The sequence below is a fragment of the Mobula birostris genome, chromosome 9, assembly GCF_030028105.1.
Source record: "Mobula birostris isolate sMobBir1 chromosome 9, sMobBir1.hap1, whole genome shotgun sequence".
Classification (NCBI taxonomy): domain Eukaryota; kingdom Metazoa; phylum Chordata; class Chondrichthyes; order Myliobatiformes; family Myliobatidae; genus Mobula; species Mobula birostris.
Window position 1 is genome coordinate 136,602,262 of NC_092378.1, and position 19,348 is coordinate 136,621,609.

At 42.0% G+C, this 19,348-nt stretch overlaps 1 protein-coding gene across 6 annotated transcripts in view; it reads right to left on the reverse strand.

Moving 5' to 3' along the window:
• Positions 1 to 19,348, reverse strand: part of clec16a (C-type lectin domain containing 16A) — a 225,896-nt gene that overhangs the window by 27,278 nt on the left and 179,270 nt on the right. The window lies entirely within an intron of this gene.

The window sequence follows — 19,348 nt, forward strand, 5'->3', positions numbered from 1 at the left end:
CATCTCTCCCATTTCACGCACATCTGCTCTCACCCTATCCTCCCGCCACCCCACTAAGAATAGGGTTCCCCTTGTTCTTACCTACCACCCCACCAGCCTCTGGGTCCAACATATAATTCTCCGTAACTTCCGCCACCTCCAACAGGATCCCACCAACAAACACATCTCCCCCCCCATTTCTGCTTTCCACAGGGATTGCTCCCTACGCGACTCCCTTGTCCATTCTTCCCCCCTCATCCCTTCCCACCGATCTCCCTCCCGGCACTTATCCTTGTAAGCGGAACAAGTGCTAAACATGCCCTTACGCTTCTTCCCTCACCACCATTCAAGGCCCCAGCGACACTTCACCTGTGAGTCGGCTGGGGTGATATACTACGTCTGGTGCTCCCAGTGCGGCCTTCTATATATTGGCGAGACCCGACACAGGCTGGGAGACCGTTTCGCTGAACACCTATGCTCTGTCTGCCAGAGAAAGCAAGATCTCCCAGTGGCCACACACTTTAATTCCACGTCCCATTCTGATATGTCTATCCACGGCCTCCTCTACTGTCAAGATGAAGCCACACTCAGGTTGAAGGAACAACACCTTATACTCCGTCTGGGTAGCCTCCAACCTGATGGCATGAATACTAACTTCTCTAACTTCCGTTAATGCCCCTCCTCCCCTTCACACCCCATCCCTTATTTATTTATTTAATATATATTTTATTTCCCCCTTTTTTCCCTCTCCCTCTTTTTTCTCCCTCTGTCCCTCTCACTATAACTCCTTGCCTACTCTCCACCCTCTGGGCTCCCCTCCCCCCTTCTCTCTCTCCCCAGGCTTCCTGTCCCATGATCCTCTCCCTTCTCCAGTTTGGTATCCCTTTTGCCAATCTACTTTCCAGCTCTTAGATCCACCCCTCCCCTCCTGTCTCCTCCTATCATTTCGGATCTCCCCCTCCCCCTCCCACTTTCAGATCTCTTACTATCTCTTCTTTCAGTTAGTCCTGATGAAGTACTATTTTAGGGAAATGCTATAATGCCCGAAACGTCGACTGTACCTCTTCCTAGAGATGCTGCCTGGCCTGCTGCGTTCCACCGGCATTTTTTGTGTGTGTTGCTTCACTATGTCTAGCTGGTTTAGTTTAGGTCAACTAAATTTAACTGCTATCATTTGAATTATCAAAATGTATTTTGGTATTTTTTATTTATACATTTAGGGGAATGTTTTGCTTACAATTAGCAGCAATTTAATGAAACTAAAAGCATTATAGCATCTCCCTAAAATAGTACTTCTTGCTGCTGCAGAATTTATTCAAAACTACAAAAGGAAATTCCATATAATACATCTTAGCATTGTGCTTCACAGAATTTCCCCTTCCCTAGCTATTATTCAGTCATGGAGTAATGCAGCACAGAAACAGGCCCTTCACCCCAAATGGTCCATGCTAGTCCCAGTTAGTCACCCATTGATCTAATATTATTTTGACCAGATTTATGTTGTGTGGTACAATCCAGCCAAGTGCTTCATTACGGATTGCTTTCAGGTGAGGTGAATAAACAAAGAACCTGCTGTGCATGGTGGGTGGGAGACAGTGGTAGCATATAATTGCATATCCTGTCACTAACAGGTAACAGTCAATTAAAATAACTTAAGGCCTCTGGTGGGACTTGTGTGTTTAAAACCAAGGGCCCAAAGTGAAGTTGCACACAACTCAACATTAACAGAAATGAAAGAGATTCTGGAGATGCCAGAAATCCAGAAAAATGCTAGAGGAACTTAGCAGGTCAGGCAGCATTTATGGAGAGGGCGCTTTCCAAGTCTTGATGAAGGGTCTTGGCCTTAGACATAGATTCTGTATTCCACTCCACAGTTAGTTAGCTAGTTTCATTGTCATTGCCAAGGATTCACTCTAAAGCCATGTCCTCTTGTATTTATCTCTCCTAATCTAAGTGGAAAGAGCCTACTCGCATTTACTGTCTATACCCATCATAATTTTGTAAACCTCTATCAAATTCCATCTCATTCTTCTACGCTCCAAGGAATAAAGCCCTAACCTGTTCAATCTTTCCCTGTAACTCAACTCCTGAAGACCCAGCAACATCCTAGTAAATCTTCTCCCCACTCTTTCAATCTTACTGATATCCTTCCTATAGTTAGGTGACCAGAAATTGTCATTGAGTATAGAAAATGTAAGAAAATATTAAAGAAGGAAATCAGGAAGGCAAAAAGAAGACATGAGGTTGCTTTGGCAGATAATGTGAAAAAAAACCCGAAGGGTTTCTGCAAGTATATTAAGAGTAAAAGGATAGTAAGGGACAAAATTGGTCTCCTAGAAGACCAGAGTGGTCGTCTATGTGTGGAGCCTCACGAGATGGAGGAGATCTTAAACAGTTTTTTTGCATCAGTATTTACTCAGGAAACTGGCATAGGTGTATATGGAAGGAAGGGAAACAAGCAGTAGTGTCATGGAACATATAGCGATTAAAAAGGAGGTGCTTGCTGCCTTACTGCGAATAAAGGTAGATAAATTCCCCGGTCCTGACATGATATTTCCTCGGACCTTGAGAGAGACTAGTGTAGAAATTGCAGGGGCCTTGGTAGAAATATTTAAAATGTCCTTAGCCACGGGTGCGGTGCTGGAGGATTGGAGGGTAGCTCATGTTGTTCCGTTGTTTAAAAAAGGCTCCAAAAGTAAACCAGGTAATTACAGGCCAGTGAGCCTGACATCAGTAGTAGGTAAATTATTGGGAGGTGTTCTGAGAGATCGGATATACAAGTATTTGGACAGCCAAGGGCTGATTAAGGATAGTCAGCATGGCTTTGTGCATGGTAGATTGTGTTTAACGAATCTTGTAGGGTTTTTTGCGGAGGTTACCAAGAAAGTAGATGAAGGAAAGGCTGTAGATGTCGTCTGCATGGACTTTAGTAAAGCCTTTGACAACGCCCCACATGGGAGGTTAGTTCAGAAGGTGCAGACACCAGGTATCCACGGAGAGGTTGTAAACTGGATTCAAAATCGGCTGTGTGGGAGAAGACAGAGAGTGGTAGTGGATGATTGCTTCTCAGACTGGAGGCCTGTGACTAGTGGTGTGCCTCAGGGATTTGTGCTGGGACCATTGTTGTTTGTTGTCTATATTGATGATCTAGATGATAATGTGGTAAATTGGATCAGCAAGTTTGCTGATGAAACTAAGATTGGAGGTGTTGTGGACAGCGAGGAAGGCTTTCAAAGCTTGCAGAGGGATCTGGACCAACTGGAAAAATGGGCCAGAAAATGGCAGATGGAATTTAATACAGACAAGTGTAAGGTGTTGCATTTTGGATGACAAATCAAGGTAGGACATACACAGTAAATGGTAGGGCACTGAGGAGTGCGGAGGAACAAAGGGATCTGGGAGTTCAGATACATAATTCCCTGAAAGTGGCATCACAGGTAGACAGCGTTGTAAAGAAGGCTTTTGGCATCCTGGCATTCATAAATCAAAGTATTGAGTATAGGAGTTGGGATGTTATGGTGAGGTTGTATAAAACATTGGTGAGGCCAAATTTGGAGTATTGTGTGCAGTTTTGGTCACCTAACTATAGGAAGGATATCAGTAAGATTGAAAGAGTGCAGAAAAAACTTACTAGGATGTTGCCGGGTCTTCAGGAGTTGAGTTACAGGGAAAAATTGAACAGGTTAGGACTTTATTCCTTGGAGTGTAGAAGAATGAGGGGAGATTTGATAGAGGTTTACAAAATAATGAGGGGTATAGACAGAGTAAATGCGACTAAGCTCTTGCCACTTAGATTAGGAGAGATAAGTATGAAAGGACATGGCTTTAGGGTGAAAGGGGAAAGATTTAGGGGGAACTCCTTCACTCAGAGAGTGGTGGGAGTGTGGAACGAGCTGCCATCTGATGTGGTAAATGCAGGCTCACTCTCAAGTTTTAAGAATAAATTGGATAGATACATGGATGGGCGAGGTCTGGAGGGTTATGGACTGGGTGCAGGTCAATGGGATTAGTGGAATAAAGTTTCGGCACAGACTAGAAGGGCCGAATGGCCTGTTTTCTGTGCTGTAGTGTTTTATGGTTCTATGGACAACGAGATTGCAGTGCTATTCCATTCAGTGCCAAACAGCATACTGGCCATTCAATGAATAAAAGCAATGATTAAACTTAAAACTAACATCTAAGTTACAACTAAGTTAAAAAAAAATCTAAAATTCAAAGAAACACTGGCTGCCCCAGTCAAGTATTGCCCTTACCCATGTTACAAAATACAATGATTAAATATAAAGTAGCATCAAGAATTGTGCACTTAGAAGCTGTCCATAGTGCCTATGGGTGGCTGGGGCATTGTTCAGTTGTATGATAGTCCTGTGGAAAAAGCCATTTTTCGGACTGGATGCCTGTGCAGAGATGTTTCTGTATCTCCTGTCAGATAGTGGAGATTTACAATAGATGCTGTCTAACACGCTGAGTTCCTTCAGTATTTTGTGTCAGTACTCAATATTGAAATGGCTTTACAAGTCTAATGACACAGTTCAAAATAGATGTTACAGGCAACTGATTTTGTAAATTGTGGTCCACCTTAATATCAGAGACAAAAACAGGTAAAAAAAAAAATGAGGCCCTAAAGCAAATTTAATGCAGCTATAAAAGAATTTAGAAAGTAGATACTCAAAAGGTTATAATCTCAGAATTATTCCCAATGCTATTTACTAACGTTCAGAAATAGGATAGATCACATGATTGCAGAGCAACACACACACACACAAATGATGGAGGAACTCAGCAAGTCGGGCAGCATCCATGGAAAGGAAAGTTGACGTTACGAGCTGAGACCCTTTGAATGTCAACTCTTTACGCCTTTCCATGGATGCTGCCTGGCTTGCTGAGTTCCTTCAGCAATTTGTGTGTGTGGTCCTGGATTTCCAACATCTGGAGAATCTCATGTTTAGATCAAATGCTTGTCTGAGTAGAAATATATTTGAGGAAGGAGGGTTCCAGATGGTCTTTGAGGCAGGTGAAACTGTATTGGAAAAATATCTTCATAGTGGTGCTTGCTGGTTTCACAGTTGCCATTTACAGAACCTGGGGCTCTGTACTTCCCTCTGCAACTGGATCCTTGACTTCCTAACCGGAAGACCACAATCTGTGCGGATTGGTGATAAAATCTCCTCCTCGCTGATGATCAACACTGGTGCGCCTCAGGGGTGTGTGCTTAGCCTACAGCTCTACTCACTCTATACCCATAACTGTGTGGCTAGGCATAGTTCAAATACCATCTATAAATTTGCTGATGATACAACCATTGTTGGTAGAATCTCAGATGGAGACAAGAGGACGTACAGGAACGAGATATGCCAACTAGTGGAGTGGTGTCACAGCAACAACCTTACACTTAATGTTAGTAAGACGAAAGAGCTGACTTGTGGACTTCAGGAAGGGTAAAACAAAGGAACACATACCAATCCTCATACAGGGATCAGAAGTGGAGAGAGTGAGCAGCTTCAAGTTCTTGGGTGTCAAGATCTCCGAGAACCTAACCTGGCCCCAACATAATGATGTAGTTATAAAGAACGCAAGACAGCGGCTATATTTCATTAGGAGTTTGAAGAGGTTTGGTATGCCAACAAATACACTCAAAAACTTCCACAGATGTACCATGGAAAGCATTCTGACAAGCTGCATCACTATCTGGTATTGGGGGCGGGGGGGGGGGGTGCTACTGCACAGGACTGAAAGAAGCTGCAGAGGGTCATAAATTTAGTCGGCTCCATCTTGGGTACTAGCCTACAAAGTACCCAGGACATCTTCAAGGAGCGGTGCAGACAGCTTCCTCCAGCACCCAGGGCATGCCCTTTTCTCACTTTTAGCATCAGGTAGGAGGTACAGGAGCCTGAAGGCACACACTCAATGATTCAGGAACAGCTTCTTCCCCTCCGCCATCCGATTCCTAAATGGACATTGAACCCATGAACACTACCTCACTTTTTTAATAGATATAATTTCTATGTTTTTGCACAATTTTTAATCTATTCAATATACATAATTGATTTACTTATTACTTTTTTTTCTTCTTCTATATTAGGTATTGCATTGAACTGCCTCTGTTAAGTTAACAAATTTCACGTCACATGCCGGTGAAAATAAACCTTATTCTGATTCTGATAGTACTTTACAGAAAAGTTGAAGCTATCTTACTTTAACTTTCCTGTAAGCGACTAGCAAAATGCCAATGCAAAACAAAAATGGAACTGAAAGTTAAACATCCATCAAGCAAAATAAACAAGCAGTAGAAACAAAGGCAAGAGGCAAATCAGATCAGATATATAAAAATGTTAAAAAGGGACAAAATTAAAAGCACAGTATCTAAATGCAGGCTACAGCAACAACAAGGTGGAGAAATAACATCAGTGGTAGGACAGTTACTCGCAGGGATTCTGAGAGACAGGGTCTATATACATCTGAAAAGACAAGGACAGATTAAGGATGTTCAGCATGGAGTTGTGCGTGAAAAATTTGTTTTTGAAGAAGTGACGAAGAGGATCGATGACAACAGAGAGGAAGACATTCTCTAGCGAGGCTTTTAACAAGGTCCTGCATGGTAGACAAGTCCTGAAGGATAGATTATGTGGAATCCAGAGCTAGGTACAAAATTGGCTTGGTGGTAGGAGTCAAAGGTTGCAAGTTGAGGCTTGTTTTTCTTAAGAGAAGAAAAAATAATAAAGTAATAGGAGACTTGAGGCCTGTGACCAGTGTTGCAGGGATTGGTGGTGGGTATTACATTGTCATATATATTATACAATTTGGAGAAGAATGCAAGCAGTATGATTAGTTTTGCAAATTACACCAAAATTAGTGTTGTGGTAGATATTAAAGAATGCAGTCCAACAGGACCTAAATTAATTGGGTAACTGGGCAAAGGAATGGCAGATGCAATTGAACTCAAATAAGTGTAAAATGATACACTTTGGGAAGTTAAACCAGATTTGACCATAAACAGTGAATGGCAGGACACTAGAAAGTTTTGCAAGAACAGAGAGACCTAGGGGTACAGGTACATAGTTCCCTGAAAGCCGGTAGACAGGATTGTGAAGAAGCAGGCAATGGCCTGCTTGCTTTCATTTGGGGCATATTACAGCTATATGAGATGTTCATGAATCACATATGAAGTACTTGGTGCATTTAGTCCAGAAATACCACACTAGCAAAGACTTGGAGGATATACAAAAAATACTAATAGAGAAGTTAGCAAGCTTGAAAAACAAAAGCATGGCAAGAGGTAGCTATAGAGATGGTGAATGCTTTGGCTACTCATAAAATTCTAAGATTCTGTTAATGATTCCTGGAAATTAGAAAGCAGCATATGTGATAGATTTTTTTAAATGAAATAAGGAAGAGGGAAAGGGGAAAAAAATCTGTTATTGCAATCATTGCTCTCCTCATGAACACTGTGTAATACTTCTTGCTGCTCAGTAAAGCAATCAACATAATAAAAAGCTATCCACCTCAGACATTTTCTCTTCTTCCCCCCCACCCCATCAAGCTGAAGATACAAAAGCCTGAAAGCACCACCACTGAGCTCAAGGAGACACCTTCTATCCCATTCTTGAATAGACCTCTTTTACCATAAGATGGACTCTTGACCTCATAACCTACTGCGTCATAACCTTGCACCTTATTGTCTGCTTGTGAAATGATCTGTATGAATGGTTTGCAAAACAAAGATTTCTTCTGCACTTTAGTTTATTATTGTTACATGCACCAGTTTACTAAATTTTAACAACATGACCTCATAAATTTTGAAGTCTTCTCACTATTCCAGTTCTGATTAACTGCTAAGAATTGTTTGAAAGACAAGCAGAATAAGGATAATGTCCTTTTTCGGGGAATACAAAGCATTCTCAACACTTGGGATAGGGACAGGTTGGAGACTATATAGAAAATGAACATAGGGAAGGGATGTTTTAGGGAAGACAGAGCTGATGAGTGAGTGGGATCAAGGGCAAGATAGATGATTGACAGCAACTTGAATAAAGTAGCCAGAAGATGGCGCAGTAACAACTTTAGTTCTTGATGATGTTAATTACTTTTATATTTGCAGTCTGCCACTTTCCTGGTGAAGGAGGCTGTCTGAAAAGGACTAGATTTAGATATTCTCTATTGACATATAAATTTTCCATCTTGTCCCGTGAAGCATCTGGAACTCAGAGTTTGAAGAACTGTGATTGTAAGCCCAGCCATATTATTAGTCAAGGCCACAATGTGATACATCTTACACTTGTGTCATGCTAGTGTTCAAATTATATGGCGTTCATCCTGAATGATTTTTACACTTCCAAAGATTTTTACGTTCCCACTGATAATGTTTTAAATGATAACCCTCCAACAAAAATATTTAAGCAACGTTTCATTACTTTCACACTAATGAAGTAAAGAGTACAAGGCATTGTATAATTTTCAATGTTAAGACATAGCACGCAAGCAGCTCATGGAAGTACACTTAGCCAAAAATCATCTCAGCTCCAATGACAGCCCTAGGATCAAGCCAGAGATCTAAGGACTTAAGCATTTGAATGCTAGGGTAGTGGCACATGATTGGATATGACACATCTCAGCTGAGCAGAACCCATTTCCAAATGCCCAAATGGGTAAAGAAGATCCCATGATATTTCTGAAAACAAAGAGTTCTCCTGATGTCCCATGAAAATGTGGGCAACTTTAACAACTAATGATGGTTATAAATAAACAACCCCAGCTCATATCCTTTTTCTTGCTAAATCATGCTCCATCAACTTGTTCCCACAAGGCACATTTTGTGGTCTTTTAATAAGAACAATTACTAAATACTGCAGAATCGAAAATAGGAAGTTCAAGGTAACAGTGAATTTACACGACTGTTTGTGTACACGCCATCTCTGCATGAGTTGAATGGTATTTTAAACTATTTATAAAAGGCAGTGTTCAGGCTGAGAACAGCTCCTTTGTTGTTGGCTCCTTGCCATGGTGTGACGAAGTAGGCAGTTACAATGAAAAATGCATCAATTACTAGTGAACCAGCTACATTTCCTAGAAATAAACTTACTAAACAAATGTTTAAGTAGCTACATTCTTCATCTTCCTCTTCACCACTAATCTAGACAATCCACATTTCTAAATATATTGCATCACATCCCATCACATGTAATTCGTTCCAAATATGCTTTTGCCTTTTAACATTAATTTTTTCCCTGTTGTTATTAGCCACAGCATACAAAAGGTTAATAGAAACAGATTAATTTGCAATAATAACCATTTGAATTTTTTAACGAACCGTTAGTCATTGGTAATAAATCTGATTCCTGACAAGCTGGGACTCGAGACCTGGAATCAGTGTTTACATGAACACTGACAGAAGTTCAACATATAATTACTAATTGCCATTTCCTTTACACCATCATCCAGATCCATGGGCACTCGTTCTCTTAATTTTATATCAGCCACTTAATTATTCTTCACTTTCTAGTCACACACACTACAAACTAATTGACTTCGACGGTGGCGTGTACCCCTTTTAAATCTACAATTTAATTTCATTCACATGAATGCTTCCTGACCTCTTCAACCAGGAATGGTTTGGGTGATTTACAGTAGTTTTTGTTTCATGTTTTTAGTAATTATTTCTACAAACCAGGATAACTGAAATGAACAAACAAATCAAAGCCTTTAACGAAATTCAGTTTCTTCACTACACATGAACTTGCTGCACAATGCCATTGCCTGCATTCATCCTTTCCTCTTGATGTGTAAATGGAGGTTGAATGTTGCAGTTGAGTGAGTTTCTGTGACTGTGTGGGTTTGCACCAGATGCTCTGGTTTCCTCTCACACCCAGGACTTGTTGGTATGAGGTTAACTAATTATTGTAAACTGTCCCTAGCATTGGTATGCAGCAGCAGAATAAAGAATGAAGTTATGGGCATGTAAAGAAATAGGTTCTAGGGAGATAAATGGAGGAAATAGGATTATTCTGTGCTTTAAGAGCAAGCACAGAATCAACTGGCCAAATGGGCAACCTCTTTGACACAAATCTGACAAATTTTATTTCTGTCTTCCCTCTGCTCTCACCCAAATTTTCATTTATATCATGGCGGCATCTCCTTCATCTTCCTCTTCCACCATAATAGTTCATTTCTCAATTATGAAAGACATATCAAGTTATCCTTAACAATTTCACTTCTGCCATTTATTCACTCTCTAACCTTGGTAACATCATAACTTGCCACCCTGTTTCTAGGTTTCTCTCCTGAATTGAAATTTATTGTGCAGTCCACTACAGTATATAGCGGCGATTATTTAAAAAGAGAGCTTAGCAGGCATTTGTCCATTTTATGGGGCCTATCAGCAGCATCAACAGAGCTCTATGAACTACATAAAAGTACAGAAGGGATAAGCGGAGTGGCCATTGTTGGGTGTAGGCCAGTGGCAAGAGCAGAAATGACAGGCTTTGGCTCAAAAGAGGCTTTGGTTCTGTGTAATGTGTCTGTTAAGGTTTCCTCTTTATCCTTAATTCCCCTCTCTTACTGTACCATTTAAATGGCTGTGGTGTTCTTAGTGCCAAATGTTGGAGAACTGGGAGACCCAGAGTATCCTGGGGAACTACATCCGTGTCAAGTGCATCGGCTGCAGCTCCTTGAAGACTGTGTCAGGGATCTGGAGCAGCAACTGAATGACCTTCGGCTTGTACGGGAGAGTGAGGAGATAATTGATCAGAGTTACAGGAAAGTAATCACCCCGAAGTTGCAGGAGGCGAGTAGCTGGGTGACTGTCAGGAGAAATGGAAATAGGCAGTTAGAACAGAGCACCCCTGTGGCCATTCCCCTCAAAAACAAGTATACCACTTTGGATACCTTTGTGGGGGATGACCTCCCGAGAGAATGCAACGGCGACCGGGTTACAGGCACTGCGCATGGGTACGTGGTGCAGAAGGGAAGGAGAGAGAAGAAGGGAGCGGTAGTGATAGAGGACTCAATAGTGAGGAGGTATCCGCGAGTTGTCGCTGTGCCTCGGCAAGGTAGAGCTCAGTAAACCTCCTCTTATTTACCCCTCAATCGTGACCCCACTAAGGAGCACCAGGCCATTGTCTCCCACACCATCACCGACTTTATCCGCTCAGGGGATCTCCCATCCACTGCTACCAACCTTATAGTTCCCACACCCCGCACTTCCTGTTTCTACCTCCTACCCAAGATCCACAAACCTGCCTGTCCTGGCTGACCTATTGTCTCAGCTTGCTCCTGCCCCACCGAACTCATTTCTGCATACCTCGACACTGTTTTATCACCCCTTGTTCAATCCCTTCCGACCTATGTTCGTGACACTTCTCACGCTCTTAAACTTTTCGATGATTTTAAGTTCCCTGGCCCCCACCGCTTTATTTTCACCATGGATGTCCAGTCCTTATATACTTCCATCCCCCATCAGGAAGGTCTCAAAGCTCTACACTTCTTTTTGGATTCCAGACCTAATCAGTTCCCCTCTACCACCACTCTGCTCCGTCTAGCGGAATTAGTCCTTACTCTTAATAATTTCTCCTTTGGCTCCTCCCACTTCCGCCAAACTAAAGGTGCAGCTATGGGCACCCGTATGGGTCCTAGCTATGCCTGCCTTTTTGTTGGCTTTGTGGAACAATCTATGTTCCGTGCCTATTCTGGTATCTGTCCCCCACTTTTCCTTCGCTACATCGACGACTGCATTGGCGCTGCTTCCTGCACACATGCAGAACTCGTTGACTTTATTAACTTTGCCTCCAACTTTCACCCTGCCCTCAAGTTTACCTGGTCCATTTCCGACACCTCCCTCCCATTTCTAGATCTTTCTGTCTCTGTCTCTGGAGGCAGCTTATCCACTGATGTCTACTATAAGCCTACTGACTCTCACAGCTATCTGGACTATTCCTCTTCTCACCCTGTCTCTTGCAAAAACGCCATCCCCTTCTCGCAATTCATCCGTCTCCGCCGCATCTGCCCTCAGGATGAGGCTTTTCATTCTAGGACGAGGGAGATGTCTTCCTTTTTTAAAGAAAGGGGCTTCCCTTCCTCCACTATCAACTCTGCTCTTAAACGCATCTCCCCCATTTCACGTACATCTGCTCTCATTCCATCCTCCCGCCACCCCACTAGGAATAGGGTTCTCCTGGTCCTCACCTACCACCCCACCAGCCTCTGGGTCCAATATGTTATTCTCCGTAACTTCCGCCACCTCCAACGGGATCCCACCACTAAGCACATCTTTCCCTCCCCCCGTCTCTCTGCATTCTGCAGGGATCGCTCCCTACACAACTCCCTTGTCCATTCGTCCCCCCCATCCCTCCCCACTGATCTCCCTCCTGGCACTTATCCGTGTAAGCGGAACAAGTGCTACACATGCCCTTACACTTCCTCCCTTACCACCATTCAGGGCCCCAAATAGTCCTTCCAGGTGAGGCAACACTTCACCTGTGAGTCGACTGGGGTGATATACTGCGTCCGGTGCTCCCGATGTGGCCTTTTATATATTGGCGAGACCCGACGCAGACTGGGAGACCGCATTGCTGAACATCTACGCTCTGTCCGCCAGAGAAAGCAGGATCTCCCAGTGGCCACACATTTTAATTCCACATCCCATTCCCATTCTGACATGTCTATCCACGGCCTCCTCTACTGTAAAGATGAAGCCACACTCAGGTTGGAGGAACAACACCTTATATTCCGTCTGGGTAGCCTCCAACCTGATGGCATGAACATCGACTTCTCTAACTTCCGCTAAGGCCCCACCTCCCCCTCGTACCCCATCTGTTACTCATTTTTATGCACACATTCTTTCTCTCACTCTCCTTTTTCTCCCTCTGAATATACCTCTTGCCCATCCTCTGGGTCCCCCCCGCCCCTTGTCTTTCTTCCCGGACCTCCTGTCCCATGATCCTCTCGTATCCCCTTTTGCCAATCACCTGCCCAGCTCTTGGCTCTATCCCTCCCCCTCCTGTCTTCTCCTATCATTTTGGATCTCCCCCTCCCCCTCCAACTTTCAAATCCCTTACTCACTCTTCCTTCAGTTAGTCCTGACGAAGGGTCTCGGCCTGAAACGTCGACTGCATCTCTTCCTAGAGATGCTGCCTGGCTTGCTGCGTTCACCAGCAACTTTGATGTGTGTCGCTTGAACGTTTGATGGTCCTGGGTCTGTGCTGGCTGAAATTCAGAAGGATGGGGGGGGGGGTGGGGGGAATCTCACAGAGACCTTTTGAATGTTGAAAGTCCTAGTCAGAGTAGATGTGGAAGGGATGTTTCCCATGGTGGGAGAGTCTCGACTAGAGGGCACAGCCTCAGGATAGAGAGGTGCCCCTTCCAAACAAGAGATGCAGAGAAATTTCTTTAGCCAAAGGGTGGTGAATTTGTGGAATTTTGTTGCCACATGCAGCTGTAGAGGCCGGGTCGTTGGGTGTATTTATGGCAGAGACTGACAGGTTCTTGATTGGACATGGCATCACAGGTTACGGGGAGAAGGCCAGGAACTGGGGTTGAGGAGGAGAAAAAGAAAGGATCAGTCATGATTGAATGGCGGAGCAGTCTCGATGGACCAGATGGGCTAATTCTGCTCCTACGTCTTACGGTCTATATCACAAACATGAGGCATTATTAAAGATCATTCTCAGATTTGGGTATCCTCAAAAATTTAACACTGCCAACTTTACAACAATATGCAATTGTCATCAATGGATCCACCAGTACTCAATCTCAGAGTAGAACTGGGTCAAACAAAATAGTGCCATTGCACCAAACCTCTTCACAATAATTGCTGCTGTCCTTCACTTTCCTTCCAACAACCTCCTATTAGAATGGAGTTAGGATGAGCAACAAAGTTTTGAAACTTCATCAGTTCTACCCCACAATCTAAAACCAATCCAACCCAAGACATTTTGTTACAGCATGCGGTCAGCATTTACCTGCATGTGAACACTTAGACTACGTTTCAAACAAAATTGAACATCCAGAAGACAAAAGTTTTTCATCACTTGCCCATAAAACAATCGCCTCTTTCCATGACAAGGCATTGATCAGCATACTGCAAAAGCCACTTTTCAGGATATGCATTAAAGATGATGAGGATTTGAAGACCAAGGCCTCACTGTTGTTGGTCAGAAAGAATGACAATCTACAAATCAGTGAATTCAAATGAATCAAGGACAGTGGAAACAGACAGACTAATTGTCTTTGTTCCTGTCGCATGCTTGGGGATGGAAGCTGCCATTTTGTGAAGACACTCCATTTTGTGAGCTTGACATGTTGGGTTGATCAATATTTTAAAGAAAACACAATGATTCTTCAGGTAATCTGCTGGACTGGAGATTACTTCCAAATAAGAAGTTATTTGTGAGATTTCTTTGGTTGGCTATGACACGCAAGTTTGTGAATATTGGGGTTGATGCCTGCCTGAAGTGATTTGAGCCCATTGCTGATTGAGAACAAACAGCCATAAATTATCGACTGTCACTTGATGGGAAGAGGGCAATAAATGGATGTTGGCTTGGAGCAGGGCCAATAACAAGGTGTTAAAGGACAGACACATAACCTGTGGCCAATGATACTGGAATATTTGAATTGATAAGGAATGGATATAAAAGTTGATGCTTCGTGTGTGTTGGTAGCGGTAACTTCAAAGAATAACCATTGCAGATACAAGTGTAAGTAACCCTGTGTGAAACACGTGGCGAGTGAACCGGGACAACGAGGAACGCCTGGCCAGCGTGAACTCCCTTGCCCGGGTAATACCTTTGCTATTCTTTGACTATTCAGGAAGAGTCGGGGATACCTAGCAAGTGTGCAGACAGGTATTTAATGTATGAACACAAACAACAAGAATTCTGCAGACGCTGGAAGTTCAAGCAACACACATCAAAGTTGCTGGTGAACGCAGCAGGCCAGGCAGCATCTAACTCTTCCTTCAGTTAGTCCCGACGAAGGGTCTCGGCCTGAAATGTCAACTGTATCTCTTCCTAGAGATGCTACCTGGCCTGCTGCGTTCACCCAGCAGATTTAATGTATGAATTCACATACTTGTTAGTTTAAAAAATAAAGGTACTTCTCAGTAAATATAGATCTCTCTGTGCCTCACTAATCATCGTTGTAAGTAGTTTTTTTTACACAACACTGTCCACAAGGAGCAGAGATTTCTCACCTTTTTGTATGCATCAAAGAAATGGTCAACCCGCTTTAAAGTAGTAAAATTTCTCATGCTGCAAGATTCTGTTGTGCTGGGTTTACACCTTAGTGATAATTCCTCCATTGAATATTGTCTGATGTGACAATTTGTTACAAGGTTCAAAATTTGCTGTTTTCCCTTCAGGCCACCTTTTCCAGAAATTGCGTGTTTTCCCTTTCCTGTGCTCTCCTGAGCAGCCAGGCCCCAACCATCTTGATTTCCTAGCTATCTAAGTTGATGTCCACGATATGTCATTTTCAATTGCAAAGCTACTAATATCCAGCAGGTCATATACAACTCCCTTTATACACAGCAAAATGATGCCTCTGTAGCTGCCGTAATCATCACACTGTGCTTCTTAGTAAAGGAAAATCTTTGCATACCACACATCCAAGAGGACCATCACCTCTCTCTAACAGAGAATGAGAAGTTCCAGTAGATGTTGCAGAGTGCTACTTCCTGTGCTTGAGGAATTCAGGTCAAATGACATAATCACTTGGAACCTTGGGCATGGATTATGTAACAAATCGCAAGTCGATACACTTTAATCTCCCTCACTGTAGATTCAATACCTAGCTCTTCCCTGATACAGTCTCTCCATGGTGTTCAGAGGTTGCATAATGATGATATCCCCCATGGAATAAAATGTAAGGTAATGCTTCATGAATCTCTCCATCTGTTTATTATATCTGGTAACTATCTCAACTGGATTTGTTTAGAGCTGCTTTCTTTGCTATTGAACCTGTAGTTTTTTTTGTTTCCATCATGCATGCACCAAGCTTTTGATCTCGAGGATATCCAGATGGTCTGAAAAAATTGCACACAGCAGTTTTGTGCAGTGTCTGTCAGTCAGTTGGACATTAGTGCCTGAAGCTCTGTAAGTACTTAAAGTAACTTTGTTTGGATCTCTCTTGTAGATGACAAAGATGGACTACTTGGTTTCATTGACAGCAATGCAGCAATATAGACCTTGAAGCAGTCAGCATTTTCCTGTTCTTGTTTCCTTTACAGAAAACGTAGTGTTGTAAATGCTGTCTCAACTTACATCGTTACCTGCACTGCATCCAGAATGCCAATGCTAGTGTATGCTTGTTATAAGGAATTGAGGAAATAATGGTCCTTATCAGAGCAGGTAACCAGGCCAACTTTGATGCAAGTCCAGTGGATGTTGTCTATATGGACTTTAGTAAAGCCTTTAACAAGGTCCCATATGGCAGGCTGATCTGGAAGATTAGATTGCAGAGAATCCAAGGGGAGCTAGTAGGGTGGACTCAGAATTGGTTCAGTGGTTGGAAACAGAAGGTGATGATTGAAGGTCAACCCTCTGCCATTCAATTCCTGAATGGACATTGAACCCTTGCACACTACCTCACTTTTTAAGATATACAGTATTTCTGTTTTTCCCATGTTTTTTTAAAAATCTATTCAATATACATATACCGTAATTGATTTTATTTTTATTTTATTTATTATTGTTTTTGTTCCTCTTCTATAGTATGTATTGCATTAAACTGCTGCTGCTAAGTTAACAAATTTCACATCACATGCCGTTGATAACAAATCTGATTCTGATGTCTGAAACTAGTGGAGTGCCACAGGGGGGTTTGTGTTGGCACCCTTGTCATTCCACATTTATGTAAATGATCTGGATGTGAATCATGCCTTTTCTTTAGCAAATATTAAGGGATCTTTATTGGAATTCTATCACGGAGAGGAGCAAGATCCTCACAACCATGCCTAGAAATCACTCAGGCATTTCCTGAACTCTTCCCTAACTGAAGACAGAATGATTTCCTTTTAGTGATCCACTCTTAGCAAGAATCAATTCTTATAAGGATGCTAGGTCAACATTCAACCAATCAAGTTTCACTTCATTTAAGACTTTGTTCGTAGTATTGTCTAACAGCTGCTGTTTGTATGCTAGTCTCATGCAAACGTTATTGATGTTTCAGCTTGCCAATCAAAAGTCCGGCCTCGTTCTTTTTTCCCCTCAACTATTTGCCTGGGTTAGAAGTGGGATGGGACAGATACAGAGCAAAATCTTAGCATCAAACACCCATGAACCGTTGGTGGGACCAGTACCTTACCTATCAGGGACTGCTGGCTAAGGCAAGCAGCAATAAACCAGCAAGACACAATGGTCTCTTCCATCTTCAGACAAAACCTGAGCAACTTCTATTCTCTATGCAACTGTTCATTGACTATATGGTGTTCACATCCGACAGCAAGATGGGGCTATCTCTAAGATACAAACCTAGACAACTTTTATAAGTTCAAGGCAGTGTAAATAACCCTTGTGCATTGTACACCTGCATGCACATTACCAAGAAACTGGCATGGCTGAGTGAACACCATTATCTGTAAGTCATTCTGATAACATGATATGCAAACAATATCCCAGGAATGAGTAAGAGCAGTGAATTCAATTTCTTTTTAAAAATTAAATGAGATCTTGATTCACAGAATTTGTTTTGTAAGAGTACAAAATTGCACCTCTCAATGTATGCAAATTTTTTTTCTGTTCATGCTAATCAACAGGTTTTTTTTTGACATTATCTCTTTCAACTCTTGCTACTCAAAATTCTTTCAATCCCCTTTAAAGATCAAGGCATGCAAGAAGGCGGGAGGCAAAGTCTCCTAAGGTTAGAAGGAAACTAAAGCTCTGGAAGAGAAAATAAATTTGCAGCAAGTTCTTGCATAAGGTAAAAAAGAGTCAGAAGGAAGAGGAATGAGTTGTCTGAGGTTGACTGATATATGGCTCTAAATTAGGAATTATTTTGAAGATCAGTCAAAACCAGTCCATACAAACTATGACAAGGGACAATATACACACTTTGAAGATATCCCTCTATAGCTCTATGGGCAGTTCCCATTATTATAGAGATAATCAGACCCACAAGGAATATTGAATCTTCTTTGAACTGTCAGTAATAATAAATCCCACACTTTTCCGTATCTTAACATTATAGAACAGTTTTATTGGACAAGGACGAATGAAAACTGGAGGGTGATGAATTCTAGAAACAGAATTTAACTCTCTACCACACCTTGGAATAGCATGAAAATCTGGGCTCAGCATAAATTCCTGTGACCACAAAAGCAGCTAAACTCAACACTCAGAGGGAGAGACCCTGAGTCAGAAACTGATCCCCTCATGTCTAGATGCACAACTGTACATATTGAGAGCACTTCTACTTTACTTACCACAACACTCCTGACACAGATACAATTCCAAATTTTGTCATGGGAAGTGATTCCAGTGGAGTAAAATTTCTAAAGTTCAATGGAAAGAAGCAAAGCTTCCCCACAGTCTCCTGGGAATCCCTGGCCAATGAACCCTCAAGGGGGCAGGAAAGCATCCAGAATGACACCGAGAACCTTAAGTCCCACCCAGGCTATAAAGACAGTTATAATCTTATAAACACATCCATTAAGTATCTTGTCCTACCTGTGAAAGAGTCCAAGATTCCCACACTATTTATCATTTATCAGAAAATCAAAACAGACAAGTCACCCTCAGTTCCAAAGGCAAAAAAGAAAAAATGTGGTACATTACACAGAAATAAGGAGCAATGTAAAGAAAAGAGTTGGGTGGGGGCACTAGATACAGCAAGAATAAGTTGTGTAGCATTCTGATGAAATGGGAGGGAGATGCTGTGAGAAACAAAGCAATTTTCTGTGGACACTGGTGATTCAGATTTAATAGGACTTCAGTTAGAAGAAAAACAAGAGTCAATAAGATCTTGAAATTTGAAGAAATAAACATATAGAAAGTAGGGAAAGTTCCAGATTGTTGAAAACAGTGGGAGTAACAGACAGCCAATCACAGCGGAAGAAGGAGGATATTGGTATTTCATGAGGATTGGAATTTGGCTACAGCAGTACACAATTTACATTAATGTTTAGAGTCCAAATTTAGAAGCACTATTCTAAACTTGAAGATAATTAACGGGGTTAGGTAGGTATAGTCAACATGGAGGTAATATATATTGGTAAGGAGAAAGAAAGGTTATGTATTATTTATAAAAGTGAGAGTTTGGAAGTGGCAGAAAAAGAAAAGTATCTCAGAAGTACAAATTTTCCAATCACTAGAAACTGTTTCACAAATTAGTATGAAAAGCAAAGTCAGTCCTAATTCTGGATTCTGTCACACAAAACATA